Raw genomic sequence first — 18822 nt, 5'->3', positions numbered from 1 at the left:
TCCCATTTCCCACTGTCACTGCATCCCATTTCCGAGTCACTGCATCCCATTTCCCTCAGTCACTGCATCCCACTTCCTTCAGTCACTGCATCCCATTTCCTCAGTCACTGCATCTCCTTTCCACAGTCACGGCAATTACATTTCACTCAGTCACTGCGTCCAATTTCCATCAGTCACTGCATCCCATTTCCAACTGTCACTGCATCCCATTTCCCAGTCTCTGCATCCCATTGTCCTCAGTCACTGCATCCCATTTCACTCGGTCATTGCATCCCATTTCACTCGGTCACTGCATCCCATTACCCTCAGTCACTGCATCCCATTCCCCTCAGTCGCAGGATCCCATTTCAAACAGACACTGCATCCCATTTCCTTCAGACACTGCATCCCATTTCCCTCAGTCACTGCATCCCATTACCCTCAGTCACTGCATCCCATTAACTTCAGTCGCAGGATCCCATTTCAAACAGACACTGCATCCCATTTCCGTCAGACACTGCATCTCATTTCCCTCAGTCACTGCATCCCATTTCCCTCAGTCACTGCATACCATTTCACTCAGTCACTGCATCCCATTTCCGTCAGTCACTGCATCCCATTGCCCTCAGTCACTGCATCCCATTGCCCTCAGTCACTGCATCCCATTGCCCTCAGTCACTGCATCCCATTGCCCTCAGTCACTGCATCCCATTTCACTCAGTCACTGCATCCCATTTCACTCAGTCACTGCATCCCATTTCACTCAGTCATTGCATCCCATTTCACTCGGTCACTGCATCCCATTACCCTCAGTCACTGCATCCCATTCCCCTCAGTCGCAGGATCCCATTTCAAACAGACACTGCATCCCATTTCCTTCAGACACTGCATCCCATTTCCCTCAGTCACTGCATCCCATTACCCTCAGTCACTGCATCCCATTAACTTCAGTCGCAGGATCCCATTTCAAACAGACACTGCATCCCATTTCCGTCAGACACTGCATCCCATTTCCCTCAGTCACTGCATACCATTTCACTCAGTCACTGCATCCCATTTCCGTCAGTCACTGCATCCCATTGCCCTCAGTCACTGCATCCCATTGCCCTCAGTCACTGCATCCCATTGCCCTCAGTCACTGCATCCCATTTCACTCAGTCACTGCATCCCATTTCACTCAGTCACTGCATCCCATTTCACTCAGTCACTGCATCCCATTACCCTCAGTCACTGCATCCCATTACCCTCAGTCACTGCATCCCATTAACTTCAGTCGCAGGATCCCATTTCAAACAGACACTGCATCCCATTTCCCTCAGTCACTGCATACCATTTCCCTCAGTCACTGCATACCATTTCCCTCAGTCACTGCATCCCATTTCCGTCAGTCACTGCCTCCCATTTCCCTCAGTCACTGCATCCCATTTCCCTCAGTCACTGCATCCCATTGCCCTCAGTCACTGCATCCCATTGCCCTCAGTCACTGCATCCCATTGCCCTCAGTCACTGCATCCCATTGTCCTCAGTCACTGCATCCCATTTCACTCAGTCACTGCATCCCATTACCCTCAGTCACTGCATCCCATGAACATCAGTCGCAGGATCCCATTTCAAACAGACACTGCATCCCATTTCCCTCAGTCACTACATGTCATTTCACTCAGTCACTGCATCCCATTTCCCTCAGTCACTGCATCCCACTTCCCTCAGTCACTGCATCCCATTTCCCTCAGTCACTGCATCCCATTTCCCTCAGTCACTGCATCCCACTTCCCTCAGTCACTGCATCCCACTTCCCTCAGTCACTGCATCCCACTTCCCTCAGTCACTGCATCCCATTTCACTCAGTCACTGCATCCCATTTCCCTCAGTCACTGCATCCCATTTCCCTCAGTCACTACAACCCATTTCCCGCAGTCACTGCATCCCATTACCCTCAGTCACTGCATCCCACTTCCCTCAGTCACTGCATCCCATTTCCCTCAGTCACTGCATCCCACTTCCCTCAGTCACTGCATCCCACTTCCCTCAGTCACTGCATCCCACTTCCCTCAGTCACTGCATCCCATTTCACTCAGTCACTGCATCCCATTTCCCTCAGTCACTGCATCCCATTTCCCTCAGTCACTACAACCCATTTCCCGCAGTCACTGCATCCTATTTCACTCAGTCACTGCATCTAATTACCCTCAGTCACTGCATCCCATTACCCTCAGTCACTGCATCCCATTACCCTCAGTCACTGCATCCCAGTTCACACAGTCACTGCATCCAATTTCACTGAGTCACTGCATCCAATTTCACTGAGTCACTGAATCGCATTTGTTGTTCTCACTTGAATGCAATGGTCATGAATCTCCTCCAATGGCTTGTCATGTATTTCCAATGCAAAATTTTACCAAGTTTTGATTTTCAATTTTGATTACATGTGTCTCTCTGTTCTATAAGATGCTGCAATAAACTCAAATTTGACGAATCATAATTCAACCACCATTACCGACAGAGTTAATTTCATCAAACAGATCCAATTAGAATTGTCACATTCCCAAATCCTGATTCAAGTTTTTCTAATTCTGGGCCATGTGGTTAAGAAAAAAGACACTTAGAATCAGAGAGATGTACAGTCGGGAAACAGATCCTTTGGCCCAATTTGTCTATGTTGACCAGACATCCTAAATTAATTTAGTCCCATTTGCCAGCATTTGGCCCATATTCCTCTCAACCCATCCTATTCATATACCCATCCACATGCCTTTTAAACGTACAAGCCTCCACCACTTCCTCTGGCAGCTCACTCCATACATGCACCACTATGAAAAAAATCCGGTCTATTTTAAATCTTCCCTCTCTCATTTTTAACCTATTCCCTCCAGTTTTGGATTCCAGCAACCCGGGGAAAAGATCTTGGCTGTTCGCTCTATCCATGTCCCTCGTTATTGTATAAACTTCTATCCGGTCAGCCCTGAACTCCAAAGTTCCAAGAAATAGCTGCCTGTTCAAGCCCACGGTATACCTCCAACCTCCGATGCTCATAACATCCTTGTAGATCTTCTCTGAACCGTTTCAAGTTTACAACATACAACAATACAGCGCACAACAGGCCCTTCGGCCCTCAATGGTGCGCCGACATCCTTCCTCTCGCAAGGAGACCAAAATCGATTGCAGTATTCCAAAAGCAGCCGAACCAACGTCCTATATGGCTGCTAATTGATCTCCCAACTCCTATACTCAATGCACTGACCGATAAAGGCGAGCACACCAAATGTCTCCTTCATATCCTTTCTACCGGTGGCTGTACTTTGATGGAACTACGAAACTGCACTCCAGTGTCTCTTTATTAAGCAACACTCCCCACAACCTTCAGTGTAAACGTGCTGCCCTGATTTGCCTTTTCAAAATGTAGCACCTCACATTTGTCTAACCTCAACACCATCTGCCATTCCTCAGTTTATTGGCCCTTGTCAATGTCCCATTGTATTCTGAGGTGACCTTCTTGGCTGGCGACTACACCTTCAATCATTGGGAAACTTACTAACCACACCTTCTATTTTCATGTCCAAATCATTGCATCACTTCAACTCCCCCTCCCACTCCCTGAATGACATGTCCATCCTGGGCCTCTTCCAGTGTCACAACCAGACCACCCAGAAACTGGAGGAGCAGCACCTCATATTCCGCCTCGGGAGCTTCCAACTCAATAGCCGCAATGTGGACTTGGCCACCCTCAAAATCTCCCCACCTGCCAGCCTCATCCCAAGACTAGTTCCTCCCCTCATCCCCGCCTCCATGAACTGTCCGCCTTCTCTCCCACCTATCCACTCCTCCCACCTCACTGACCAACTCCCACCACTGCTTGGAATTGTTCTTCTTTTCACACTTCATCAGCTCGATGTTATTTCTAAAATCTATTTTCCAATTGTTGGAAAAAGTGAGATAAAGAGAAGTAAAAGAAGTTACATTCTTACCACTCGGGAAATCTCTGAATATTCTTCTGTTGAAAGGCCGCCAAGGAACGATGCAATTCTTTTGTCACAAACGCTGTGAGGGAGACATCTTTTTCGGTTCCACTAACTCCACCCTAAGGAAGACAAACCCACGTAACATATCTAGTGACTGAAAGCATACTCTATTGTTGCCCAAGGTGGAGAGCTGGATGAACACAGCAGGTCAAGCAGCATCAGAGAAGCAAGAAAGCTGATGTTTCGGGACGAGACCCTGCTTCAGAAAATTGGCGCTGGAGAATCTGAGATAACAAGGTGCAGAGCCGGATGATACTGCTTGGCCTGCTGTGTTCATGCAGCTTTACACCTTCTTATCTCAGATTCTCCAGCATCTGCAGCTCCTACTACCTCTATTGTTGCCCTTTCACTTTACTGAACTAATATGAGCCAGTAGTTTTGTTTAGGCTCGTGTAATCTTACGGTTATTGGCATGTACAAAATCCTGAATTAATTTTGATCGACTGACGGGAGGAGAGATGAATTTTTTAGAAATTTTTGTTTTCTACCAATTTGCAGAGGGCATTGTGGGCGATTGAAGGACAGTGTTATTATCCTCCAGGTCTGTGGACTGCATCGTTACCAACTTGCCTATTTGCATATACATACAATATTCATTATGTACCAATGAAACATAATAAACCAATACTGCGTACTAAAAACAACGCTCACATATCAATGGAAATTTCAATATTTATCATAGAGTTTGAAGAATTGAATTCAATGATACAAAGCAAAAACCAGTGAAGATGAGTGCAGTTGGTCAGCACTTTTGCCATGAAGTGGAGGTTGGCAATTTGAGGCCACCCAGGAACAAGCAAGCTCTGTCTAACTCCAAGGGCAGCACGGTGGCTCAGTGGTTAGCACTGCTGACTCACAGCGCCAGGGACCCAGGTTCGATCCCACCGTTGGACGATCTTCTGTGCGGAGTTTGTACATTCTGCCCATGCCTGCATGGGTTCCTGCTGGGTGCTCTGGTTTCCTCCCACAGTCCAAAGATGTGCAGGCTCAGTGTATGGGCCATGCCAAACTTGCCCATTGTGTTTAGGGATGTGTAGATTAGGTGTGTTAGTCATGGGAAATGTAGGGTTACTGAGGAAAGGGTCGGGGGATGAGTCAGGGTGAGACGCTCTTTGGAGGGTGACCGTGGACTTCTTGGGTCAAAAGGGGCTTGTTTCCACACCGTAGGGATTCTATGATATGGAAGTATCTTTTGAAGTGGACATTCGTGGGTGTGCTATAACAGAGACCTTGAAATACTGCACAACAAATATTTGGAACTAGACTGTCAATTCAGACAGAGCATCAAAAAAGGTCATGGAAGTTGTCACTGATATAAAGCAGGATTGATGAAAATCCAGCAGGAAATGGTGTCAGAAGGCACTGTATCTTTTATTCATCTCCAGTTATTTTGTCCAAGGCACTGGATGCTGGCAGGATTGAAACATTGAAGAAATGCTTCACAAATCACATATAAGGACCTGCACATCTTTGAACAATGGGAGGAAACTGCAGCACCTGGCGGAAGCCCCTCGCAGACGCGGGGAGGACATGTCAATTCCACACAGATAGTTACCCAAGACTGGAATCTCAATTGGCTCCCCAGTGCATGAGCAGCTCTAACCACTGAGCAACTACCTTGCCCAGAAGGGGTTTTATAAGCGCATACATTATTTCCATTAAGACAGATCCAATCCTCTATGTCCAATCAAAATAACATATTGTAGATATCATGACAACAATCATAAATGATTTTGAACAAGTAAATCAAAAAACTTGAAATAGTTTCCAAGCCTAAATACTAGATATGTTGCAGTTAAGATGAATAGCGCAACAACAAAAAGGCCATATTTTATGTGACAATCAGTAACACTTGAAAACTTGCAACAATTTGTCGCCAGTAGTGCTCTGAAGTGGCTTGATGGTGCACTCCTTCATTCAGTGGAATGAAACTCCAAAGATCACAAATTCTCCTTCAATACCGTGTTGTAACAGTGACTGCATCAACCTGTGTTTATGCGCCTGACTGGAAACCCACACAACATGCATAAACAAAAAAAAATCTAATGTGATAGGAGAAAAAAATGTATGTATGCAACGTCTTTGAAAAGCAATTATTTGTAGCGGCTGCAAGCCCATAAGGAATCTCGTTTCGCAGATTATATTCATTTGCACTGGAGGTCATGCCAGTCAGAATCAGTTTTCGTTTCATGACAGATAACTAAAATGTCCATTACAATGAACTTTGGTTGATCAGAAGATTTTAAGTAAGGACTATGTCTTGTGTGAGCTGACGGCATTAGGGGATGGAGAAGGTACATGCACTGCTGGCATCTTGACACCATTGAATGAGCAAGCGTGGACGCAAAGGTTGTAACAGGTAACAATTGGACAGGCAATATCTTTTGAGCTCCTTCCCAGCAGGCCTGTAATACTCTAAAGCTGTGCTCGACCCTCACTTCCTCCACCTTACGTATGCTGCCTTTTCTTTTTGACAAGAAGCACCTCTGTACCCGTCATCTAAGGCTCCTTAATCTTACCCCTTCTACCCTGTCTCAGAGGAACAAATTTATACATCACTCGCAACAACTGCTCCTTGAACAGCCTCCACATGTCTGCTGCGCCCTTTCTGTGGAACAATTGCTCCCAATCTGTACTTCCCAACTCCTGTCTGACAGCATCATAGTTTCCTTGACCCCAGTGAAATATCTTCCCCTGGTAACTGCTCCTTTCCCTTTCCATGGCTGTGGTAAATGGGAGGCTCTTGCGGTCACTGTCGCCAAAGTGTTCTCCCACCACGAGATCTGACACCTGTCCTGGCTCATCCCCAGCACCAAATCCAAAATGGCCTCCCCCCTCGGCCTGTCCACATACTGAATCAGGAAACCCTCCTGAACACACCTGACAAAAACGGCTCCATCCAAACCATCTGCACTAAGGAGGTTTCGATCTATATTGGGAAAGTTGAAGTCACCCATAACAACAACCCTGATACGTTTGCACTTTTCAACAATCTGCCGGCCAATGAGTTCTTCGATCTCCCAACTGCTATTTGGGGTCTGTAGAAAACCCCCAGTGAAGTGACTGCTGCCTTGCTGTTCCGAACTTCCACCCACACTGACTCAGTCGACAAACCTTCCTTGGCAACCTCAGCCCATACAACCGCAGTAGATGAGTCCTCAAAGGTTCTTTCAGCCGCCGTTATACTGTCCTTAACCAACAAAGCCACACCTCCCCCTCTTTTACCACCTTCCCAGGCCTTAATGAAAGATCTAAACCCAAGAACCTGCAACATCCATTCCTGACCCTGCTCTATCCATGCCTCCGAAATGGCCACAACATCGAAGTCCCAGGTACCTATCCAAGCTGCAAGCTCACCTACATTATTCCGGATACTCCCGGCATTAAAGTCGTCACACTTCAATCCAGCTTGCTGTCTGCCAGCACACTTCTGTGACAGTGAGGTCCTGACCATGTCCTCCCTATGCTCATCCTCCTGTCTACTAGGACTACACCTCAGCTTCCCATCCCCCTTCTGAGCTCGTTTAAATCCAACCGAATGGCACTAGCCAATTTCCCACCCAGGATATTCGTGACATCACAGACCCTGGCACCTGGTCGGCAACACACCAATCGTGAGTCTCTTTCGTTCCCGGCAAATCTTCTATCAGTGCCTTTAACTATTGAGTCCCCAATGACTATCACTCTCTTCCTATCCCCGCTTCCCTTCTGTGCAAGAGGGACAGACTCTGTGCCAGAGACCTGCACCCTACTGCATACCCCTGCTAAGTCATCCCCCAGAACAGTATCCAAAATGGTATAGTTGTTTTTCAGGGGAGCTACTGCAGGGGATTTCAGGGGAACAACCACAGGGGAAGGTTCGTCAAGTTACACCGAGTAAACGTGCATTTTTGGCTGAAGAAACATGTGTTTCAATGTGAGCTAATGGAAGAAGCCATGGAGTCAAAGCTAAACATTTCGACAATAAGACAACCATTCTTGAAAGCAGCATACAGCGTGAAAAAGAAATGAGCTGCTTTAATATCCACTTAAAATTTATGTGGAATATCAGATGGAATTTTCTTATTGACTCCATTGTACAATCATTTCGAGCTAAAAATGTTAACTGCATTAATTAATACTAACCAGAAATGGACTTTGTAGTAAATGGTTTGACGATTTTCTGTATCTGGAACATCCCTTTTCCTTCTCCAACGAAGATCGTACCAACCTATGGTACCAAACTGTGAGTCAAACGGATGGGACACATAATCTTTAAATTCCTCATCAAAACAGTCTCATCGTATGGTTCTGTGCAATAAAAGAGAAAGAATAAACATGTTTCCCACAATTTTGCTGATGTTTACGAACAGAATGCTCAAATTCAAAAAGTTTGGGCTGGCACGTCTGCTTCCTCCAGCCTGTTTAAACTGTTCCATTCAATGTGAAATTTGTGATAAGTTTTAGCACACAGGTCTATGTGATCTGCGCCACCACCTTCTATTAGTCATACATGCTTTCCCCCTCTTCCTGTAATACATTCCTTGAAGTGTTCAATGAGATTTTGATTTTAAATCTTCTGGTCATATTCTTTTGATTGTCAAGCATCAATGAATCTGATGTTGCCGCCATTCCATGCAGTGCACAGCACGTCAAACAGGAGTCTTACTCTTGCCATGAGCACTGAGGTAGTATGGGGTCACAACTGTCTCATAGTTCGGAATGAAATTCTACATATAGGGCTATGAAGAGTCATGCAGTTAATTTTATTTGACATGCTATTTCTTTTCTTCACAAATATGCTGGATTTAAAGTGATCTTCACCCTCATTTAAAATGAATTCAATATCCAACCATCTGTAAAACTAGCATATCCAAATTTTAATTTGAGGTCAGTGTTGCACAAATATATGACTTTTTTAAAAATTATGTTCGAGTCAACATTAACATTTCATTCCCTGACAGCGGGTGAACTTACTTTTAAACTCCAATTTTCCTTCGGTATTAATGGAGAGATGAGCCTTTTTGCAAGCACCGAAAGTCTCCACCAGTTTAAGCTAAAACTTGCGAAACTGAGTTTCACAAATATGTTCCTATTAAACACTAATTCCTATTGAAGCAGTATGAGCTAAATTCATTCAACTGGACAGCAAAAACGGTCAAGATTTTAAAAGCAAGCAACTATTTTGAAGTCACTCTTCGAACTAAATTCCATCTTGGTGTCTGAGAGTCCATAGGTTCCTCACTCTCAACGAACCATTCAACTGTCATGCAATTACTGAAACGCACAGACAAAAAACATCAACGTTAACAGTCACTAAGATTTTGAGAGTGATTTGGAATTCGTACTCAATACCCCCTGGGGAAAATCTGTTCCAATCTGGATAGTACTCACTTATTACCATCCCACCTACCTTCCCCAGCACCTACTCCCCCTCCACGCTGTTTGTTTCTGAGCTCCCTTCCACCCTCCATTTCTCAGGAAGGGTCCTGACCCAAAACCTCAACTTTCTTGAGCCTCTGATGCTGCCTGCCCTGCTGTGTTCCTCCAGCTCCACAATGTGTTATCTCAGACACCAACATTGGCAGTTCTTACTATCTGGATAACTCATTCTCACCTTGTCACAAGTGATTTATACTCATTATCTTTTCAGATTACGCATGTACATGTATATACATAAATATACATATCACACTTTTATGCCTGAACCACTAACCTAGAGGATATTTTAAAAGCGTCTCTTCATAGCTGCATGAAAGAGAAATCATCAAGGTCATAACTTTCATTTCAGGAATAACTCGAACATTCAAAGTACTCACAGTCAGTGTCCCATTTACTTGACCAGTCAATTTGATGTGAATCTTTCTTCCAAGTGGAAACTATAACAGCAATTATATTTGAGACTCAAACACTTCATTGCATCACCAATATTTCCTTGTCTGTTTGAAACATAAGATAATGAAATAATCATGGACAGATTGGCCAACAGTGTAATTTAATGTGTGTTATGGCAACTCAAAATCACAACCATTGAAGTGATCTTTAAAAAGCTGTTGTTATACAACAGAGCACTTTTTGAGATGCAGTGATGAACATACTTCCTGAGATGCAAATAATATATGCCAAATTAATTCCAAAGAATACCTTTACAATTAAAAAGAAGCTAAAAATCTCTTTACATTGCGAAGCTTGTCAGATTGCTATTAGTCAATTGCTAATAGTCAATTCCGATCCAAGTAACATCCCGGTAAATCTCTGTTTCTGGGCCATGCCTTGTCTTTCTAAATATTTTTTCTGTCATCTACAAATTTAGCCACAGCACATGCACCTCTTTCCTCCAAGTCATTAATAAACAAGCACAAGAGCTGTGGTTCCTTCAGCGCGACCTCATTTCTTACGGACAAGCCAACCCTGGCATCTCTGTCCATTTGTATCGGAGATAATGGGAACTGCAGATGCTTCAGAATCCAAGATAACAAAGTGTGGATCAGGATGAACACACAGAAGTAGAAGGGTCTCGGCACAAAACGTCAGCTTTTACGCTCCTGAGATGCTGCTTGGCCTGCTGTGCTCAACCAGCTCCACACTTTCTTATCTCTGCCCATTTGCCTGTTCTTTCTATCGGACATGAATCATTGGCTATTTCGTTCCCAACACTTATCCCCTAACAACCACCTCTCTGTGATACCCAGAGTGATGTATCTGTCAATTTCAATCTGCACCACAAACTCATTCACTTTGTTTCATACACTCCCTGCAATTCAATACAAGATCTTCAGTCTGGCATTTACAGCCACCCTTCTTATCTGCTGCAGCTGAAGTGAGACTCCTGGCCATTTCCATACTTTTTGTCCTATGCTCTGGAAACTTTGCCGAGCACTTACCAGCTTCTAACTTTTTCCACAATTTTCCATGCAACTGAGCTCACCCACTCCACACTTTTTATTTTAACGCCCTAGCCCCAGACCTAGCTCTGTATTTTGCGAGGATACTTGTCCCAATATGATTCTCGTCGAGCCTATAACACCAGAAGGACTCCCTCCTTCCCCGTACCGATGCCAATGTCCCATGAATTCAAACACATTTCTGCCATGCCACCATTTGAACAATGTACATCTATAATTATGTTCACACCGTGCCAAATTGCTCAGATAATAATCCAGAGATTATTACCATTCTGGTTCTGCTTTCTCACCTCAGCACCTCGGTGCTCATAATCCCTCAGGAGAACCTCTTTCCTCTTTCTTCCATATCAATGGTACCTGTGTGGACCACGATAGCTGGATTTCTACTCCTCCCACTTCAAGTTCCTTTGTAGCCGAGATGGAATCTCCTGAACCTGGGCACCAGGCAGGCAACACTACTTTCGAGACTCTCGATCCTGGTCACAACGAACAGTGTTCATTCCCCTAACTATACTACCTCTGATTATAACTACATTTCACTTTTTATCCCCTCCTGAATGTCCCACCTGTCCCACAGTGCTACAGTCAGTTTACTCATCTTCCCTATACCCTGCACTCTCATCCACACAGGAAGAAAGAATCTCAAACCTGTTCGATAAGATCAAAGGCCAAGGTTCCTTCTGCACTACATCCTGGATCCTTCCACCTGCCCTGTTCTTTGTCATTGGCCACTGACCGAATTTCAGCTAGTTAATCTAAGGTGTGTGACTGCCTCCTCAAGCACAGCATTGCCTGGTAACTCTGCCCCACATGATTTGTTGATTGGTCAAAACTGAGATTCCAGTTCATCAAACGTAAGCTGGAGTCTGGGGCCTGACCACTCGCCCGTCATGTAGGTACAAATCATCATCTGGCCTGGCATCTCCACTTCAATTACTTCGATCTTAATTTGTTTTGAAAACATTCTGGTCTTTTAGTTTGTAGCCTGTAAATATTTCTCCGATTTACTTTCAATCTGAAAGCTACCGATAATAGATTCTTAAACCAGTAGCGATCACCAACCAATGAACCTGGTTCACCCTCTCGGTCCCTGATTCTGGCTTCAATTCACCCTGTCTCAAAACAAAAATGCTTATGAACTATAAGGCAAAAAAAGCAAGCAAATGGCACCTCTTACCCTCTGCACTGACTTACCGCATTGCCACCAAGTTCCCCAAAATATATATTCACTTGGTGCATTTCACTCGAGATGTGATCTCTTCTTCCAGAACATGCAAAGCATACTGATCCATAGCAATATACTACCTTCAAAACCTCAGCTCTTAGCTTATTACTTTTGTGTACATTCTCAATGCTTTCTCCAAGTCCAAACACAACACATTTACTGGTTTTCCTCTGTTAATTCTCCTCCCAAAACTTCCTCCAAAAACCCAAACAAATTAGCCAGACATAATTTCTCTTTCATCAGGCTATGGTGATTCTGTTTGATTAGATTATGATTTTCCAAATGTCCTGCTATTATTTTCTTCATAGTTGATTGCCACACATTTCCAACAATAGATATTAGACTGGTTCGGTTGTAGTTATCTTCTTTTTGCCTCTCTCCTTTTTAAATAGGGACGTCACATCAGCATTTTTCCAGCCCTCAGATGCTTCTCGAGAATCTGAACCTTTTTGGGAAATTACAGTCAATGCATATACCGACTCTGAAGCTCATTGTTTAGAATCTTAGAAAGTCAACCATCACGGCGAAGAGTCCAATCTGCTTTCACTCCATTAGATTGTCTACTGCTACTTCTCTCATGGTAGTGATGGTGTGGTAGTGATGTGTTTAATTCCTCCCTGTATTCTTTCGTAATAAGGGGATCCTTGAAGTATCTTCCACTGTAAAGGCTACCCTTTTCTCATTGTCGTTGTTCCTTGATTTAAAAATTAACCTGGCCATCTCAGCCGAGCATATAATTAATGGCATTACCTCTGAAAACTTCTCTGCTAAAGTGTTCAATAGATTGCTACAACCTGAAAGAAGTAATTCTTCCCCTAAATTAATAGGCAACCAATTTGAAAATGTGGCCTCTGGTCGTAAAATCTTTCACAATATTAAGGGAGTGCTGCACTGTCACTGGAGGCCCCAAACCCCACCTCTTCCTCCGGTACATTGATGACTGTATCGGTGCCGCCTTTTGCTCCCCAGAGGAGCTCAAACAGTTCATCCACTTCACCAACACCTTCCACCCCAACCTTCAGTTCTCTTGGCCATCTCCAGCACATCCCTCACCTTCCTGGACTTCTCAGTCTCCATCTCAGGCAACCAGCTTGTAACTGATGTCCATTTCAAGCCTACCGACTCCCACAGCTACCCAGAATACACCTCCTCCCACCCACCATCCTGCAAAAATTCCATCCCCTAATCCCAATTCCTCCGCCTCCGCCGCTTCTGCTCCCACGATAAGACATTCCACTCCCGCACATCCCAGATGTCCAAGTTCTTCAAGGACCGCAACTTGCCCCCAACAGTGATCGAGAATGCCCTTGACCGCATCTCCCATATTTCCCGCAACACATCCCTCACACCCCGCCCCCGCCACAACCGCCCCACATCTGCCAATGTGGTATACTGCATCCACTGTACCCGGTGTGGTTTCCTCAACATTGGGGAAACCAAGCGGAGGCTTGGGGACCGCTTTGCAGAACACCTCCGCTCAGTTCGCAACAAACAACTGCACCTCCCAGTCGCAAACCATTTCCACTCCCCCTCCCATTCTTTAGATGACATGGCCATCATGGGCCTCCTGCAGTGCCACCCCAAGGTTGCAGGAACAGCAACTCATATTCCGCCTGGGAACCCTGCAGCATAATGGTATCAACGTGGACTTCACCAGTTTCAAAATCTCTCCCACCGCATCCCTAAACCAGCCCAATTCGTCCCCTCCCCCCACTGCACCACACAACCAGCCCAGCTCTTCCCCTTCACCCACTGCATCCTAAAACCAGTCCAACCTGTCTCTGCCTCCCTAACCTGTTCTTCCTCTCACCCATCCCTTCCTCCCACCCCTGGCCGAACCCCCATCTACCTACTAACCTCATCCCACCTCCTTGACCTGTCCGTCTTCCCTGGACTGACCTATCCCCTCCTTACCTCCCCACCTATACTCTCTCCACCTATCTTCTTTTCTCTCCATCTTCAGTCCGCCTCCCCCTCTCTCCCTATTTATTCCAGAACCCTCACCCCATCCACATCTCTGATGAAGGGTCTCGGCCCGAAACGTCAGCTTTTGTGCTCCTGAGATGCTGCTTGGCCTGCTGTGTTCATCCAGCCTCACATTTTGTCATCTTGGATTCTCCAGCATCTGCAGTTCCCATTATCTATGGTGATTCTGTTTGATTAGATTCTGATTTTCCAAATGTCCTGCTATTATTTTCTTCATAGTTGATTGCCACATATTTCCAACAATAGATGTTACGTTGTTTCGGTTGTAGTTATCTTCTTTTTGCCTCTCTCCTTTTTAAATAGGTATGTCACATCGGCAGTTTTCCAGCCCTCAGATGCTTCTCTAGAATCTAAACCTTTTTGGGAAATTACAATCAACGCATACACCGACTCGGAAGCTCATTGTTGAGAATCTTAGAAAGTCAACCATCACGGCAAAGAGTCTAATCTGCTTTCACTCCATTAGATTGTCTCCTGCTACTTCTCTAATGGTAGTGATGGTGTGGTAGTGATGTGTTTAATTCCTCCCTGTATTCTTTAGTAATAAGGGGTTCCTTGAAGTATCTCCACTGCAAAGACTACCCTTTTCTCATTATCACTGATAATGGGAAGCTCAGATGCTAGAGAATCCAAGATAACCAAGTGTGAAGCTGGATGAACACAGCAGGCCAAGCAGCATCTCAGGAGCACAAAAGCTGACGTTTCAGGCCTAGACCCTTTTCTCATTATCATTGTTTCTTGATTTAAAAATTAACCTGGCCGTTACAGCCTAGCATATGACTAATGGCATTACCTCAAAAATCTTCTTGGCTAAAGTGTTCAATAGAGTGCTACAACCTGAAAGAAGTAATTCTTCCCTGAATTAATAGGCAACCAATTTGAAAATGTGGCCTCTGGTCGTAAAATCTTTCACAAATGGGAGTAATCTCTACGGATATACACTATCAAGCCTCTTTAGAATCTTACATGTTGAAAAAATAAGATTTTTTCAATCTTATAAACGCCAATGAACGTAGTCCCAGCCTGCCCAACTTTCCTAAGCATAGCAATCCCCTACGCCATTTCCAAAATCAACCCAGTCAACATGAGGTGCATGGCCTCCGCAGCATTCGCTCTGTGGCCGTACATGACTTGTCAGTTACCATCCTGCTGCTACAACTCTACTTCTATTTACGATGCAGTCCTCTGTCCATCCGAACATACTACCCTTGAACACATGGGCTCATTTCATTTGAGACACCTTATGAGCTGTACCTTATCAAATGCTTTGTTGAAATCTCAATGTACTACATCAACTGGTGGTCCTTCATCAGTAATGTTTGTTTCCTTCTCAAAGCACTGTAGCAAGTTTGTCAAGTATTATTTCCCCTTTATAAAAGGATGTTAACTCTGTAGGATGTTATAGCACATTCAGTACCCTGTTATTTCATCTTTCATGGCCGGCATGAACATCTACCCAGCTTGACCTAAATTGGCAATACTGGCATGCTATTTTGTCGAAGTATCTTTGTAATAATGGTGTTATGTTCACAATCTTTCAATCCTCTGAGAATTTTCCACAATCTAAGGATTCTTGGAAGATTATCATCAGTGCCTCCATTGTATCTGTAGCTGCATTGTTCAACATGAGAGGATACAACTCATGATACCCCTTGGATATTTTCTCTACTGATTGGAGTCATGTTTGGAATTCTGTGCAGTGACATTCACTTTTAACAGTTTGCTAAATACTACCAGGAACAGAAATTGTCATCCAGCTGCAACTAAACTAAAGCTTTCAGCACGGAAGGAAGTCTTTCAATTCATTATGAACCTAATAACTCCTGAAAAGGGCAATACAATTTGCCTCAGTCCATAAATGTTCTTCCTCCAACATCTGTATGCATCATCTGTATTTCTTCAAATTTACCACAGATTCTGTTTCAATCATCCTTTCAGCAATACGCATGACAACAATTCGGCATTCTTAGTCCCCCTGTAGCCTCCATTGCACATGTGCATTGTTAGATGATTATTTATTTGTGTGCCTGCTTTTTTGCTCAAATGGATAAAGGTAAATTTCTGTTCTTTTGTCATCAGAGCTATTGCCTCCTCACTCTCATCTTCCTTGTTTTATCCTGTGCTGGAATATTTAATTTGTTGACTTATCTGAAATATGTTCTTGAATGGATTGGGTTTTGTAACATTGCATTCCCCATAGACCATCTACCGATACTGTTGCTTGTTCTAACAGTTATTATCTTGCAGAGTGGAAAATGCAGTTTGAAAGCAATGGAACATTATCGATGAAGAAGTTGATGCATAAATTGCTGCGATCTTCTAAACTACAAACTCACCTTCAATTCTTTCTCGGTCAGAGCATTGTGCCGGCGCAAATGAATCGTGTTCTCAATGGGACTTCCAAAACCATGGAATTGAATTTGCATATTGATTTCTTCTTCCCTCTTCAGAAATGCAAAGTAGTATCGTGATGAAGCTTCCAAGGCGATGATTGTGTCCTTCAATGAACGGAAAAGTGACTCTTAGATTCATGGAAATATTTCACTACTTCTATAGACATGAAAGGCAAACATTCTCCCTGCATATGACCCAGTCTCATTTTATCGTATCTTTCTGATTTTACATGCCACGGGATAATCATTGCAGTGTAACAGAAATGTTGATCATGGAAATTTATCACTGTTTTCATAAATAATGGCAAATTTTCAACATCTTGCAATTGTATGAAGGCTCAGTCTCATCACAACTCGCCTGCTGCACAAAGACATTCTTGCACTGCTTTGAATGGTAGGGCTGAAACAAAACACAATCATGACACAAATGCATCAACACCCCACTTTCAACAGGATCTGATATCCTTGCCAGGCACTGGAGGGGTTGCGGAGACTGGTGAGTGGATAAAGTCGTTCCTCTGTTCAAGCAGGAAAACAGGGACTTTCCAGGAAACTACAGACTGGTGAGTGTCTCATGTCTCAAAGGTATGGGCTAATAAGGGACAGCCAGCATGGCATTATGCGGGGCAGGTTATGTCTTACCAAGTCAGTTGAAGTTTTCAAGGAGGTGACAAGGGTGATCAATTAGGGTAGAACAGTTGATAACATATACATGGATTTTACGAAGGTTTTCAACAAGGTCCCTCATGGTATGCTCATCCAGAAGATTAAGATCCATGAGATCCGTGGTGACTTGGCCTGCCCATATAAGGCAGACGGTAGCGGTGGAAGGCTAACAAAGAGAACACAGTATAGGGCTGGAGGAACACAGCAGGCCAGGCAGCATCAACAATGTCAGCTTTCATGTTCCTCTGATGCTGCCTGACCTGCTGCGTTCCTCCAGCTCCACACTTGGTTATCTCTGATTCCAGCATCTACAGTTCTTGCCGTCTCAGTGGTGGAAAGCTGTTTTTCTGGCTGCAGCTCAGTGACGAGTGGTGTTCCGCATCGATGTGACTTCTGCTGTTTGTGATATATGTAAATGACTTGGTTGCAAATGTAGATGGGGGATTAGTAAGTTTGCAGATGATATAAGGACCAGTGGACTTGTGGACAGCATGGAAGGTTGTCAAAGGACACAGCAAGATACAGACCAATTGCAAACACGAGCGGAGAAATGGCCGATGGAATTTAATCTGGGCAGGCATGAGGTGTTGCATTTTAGGAGACCAAGTGTTAAGGAAAGGGATACACAGTTAATGGCAGGACCCCAAACAGCAGTGATGTCCAGAGGGATCTTGGGGTCCTAGACCATAACTCCCTGACAGTAGCCACACAAGTAGATAGGGTGGTCAAGAAGGCATATCGCATGCTTGCCTTTATTCATAGGGGAACTCAGTGCAAGAGTCAGGATGTCACATTGCAGCTTTACAAGACTTTGGTGAGACCACACAGAGTATTGCATTCAATTCTGGCCGCCACATTACACTAAGGACGTGCAGGCTTTGGACAGGGTGCAGAAGAGATTTACCAGCATGCTGACTGGAATAGAGGGTATGAACGAGAGGGAGAAGCTGGAAAAACTCTTCGTTTTCTCTGGAGCAGTAGAAGCTGAGGGCAGGCTTGATAGAAGTCTACAAAATTAGGAGATACATAAATACAGCTAACGGTCAGAAAATTTCTCCCCCGGAGTTGAAGTGTCCACTATTAGGGGGCATGCATTTAAGCTGAGAGGGGGGAAGTTCAAAAGAGATGTGAGGGGCAAATATTTCACACTGAGCATGTTAAAAGTGTGGAATACATTGCCCGGGGTGGTAGTGGATGCAGATACGATGAAAGCATTTAAAAGGGACTTTTAGTTAAGTGCACGAATATGCAAGGAATGGAGGACTATGGATCAAGGACAGGCAGAAGGGATTATTTCATTTGTTGTCATGTTTGGCCCAACATGGTGGGCCAAAGGGCACATTCCTGTTGCTGTCGTGTTCCAAGTTTTATGCTCACCTGTGTCATGATTGCAAAAAGTAGGATTGGGAGGAATTTTTGAGAAGCGTTTGTGAACATTATTTCATGTAAGGACAAATGGGATAAGGATTAGGTGACACAGCACAATCAGATCTTGGAGCCCATGATGAATCATAGGGACCTCACAAGCACCAATGATCAGAGGGATCTCAGGATCTTGATGTGCATGCCTGTTGAGCCCCCAATGTAATGGACCAGGTCGTTGAAGTGGTTTGGAAGGCAGATTGGATACTTGTCTTTATTAGACTTAATATTAAGTGGTAGAGTTTCAG

General features: G+C 44.3%; 1 protein-coding gene across 5 annotated transcripts in view; it reads right to left on the bottom strand.

Annotated features, from left to right (window-relative positions):
- LOC132206954 (uncharacterized) overlaps window positions 1–18822 on the bottom strand; it is a 622337-nt gene that overhangs the window by 334826 nt on the left and 268689 nt on the right. Inside the window, exons 1-2 of one of the 5 annotated variants that reach the window (XR_009443236.1) lie at window positions 8124–8211; window positions 3945–4057 (exon numbers count right to left, since the gene is read on the bottom strand). The exons of 3 other annotated variants lie outside the window; for them this stretch is intronic. The gene's annotated coding sequence lies outside the window, so the exon portion shown is untranslated. Of the gene's footprint in view, window positions 1–3944; window positions 4058–8123; window positions 8218–18822 lie in introns of those variants that run through there. One more of the 5 variants, XM_059642072.1, reaches the window with a different exon arrangement.

Source organism: Stegostoma tigrinum, chromosome 44 (genome assembly GCF_030684315.1).
Source record: "Stegostoma tigrinum isolate sSteTig4 chromosome 44, sSteTig4.hap1, whole genome shotgun sequence".
NCBI lineage: Eukaryota > Metazoa > Chordata > Chondrichthyes > Orectolobiformes > Stegostomatidae > Stegostoma > Stegostoma tigrinum.
This window is presented reverse-complemented; position numbering and strand designations above follow the sequence as displayed.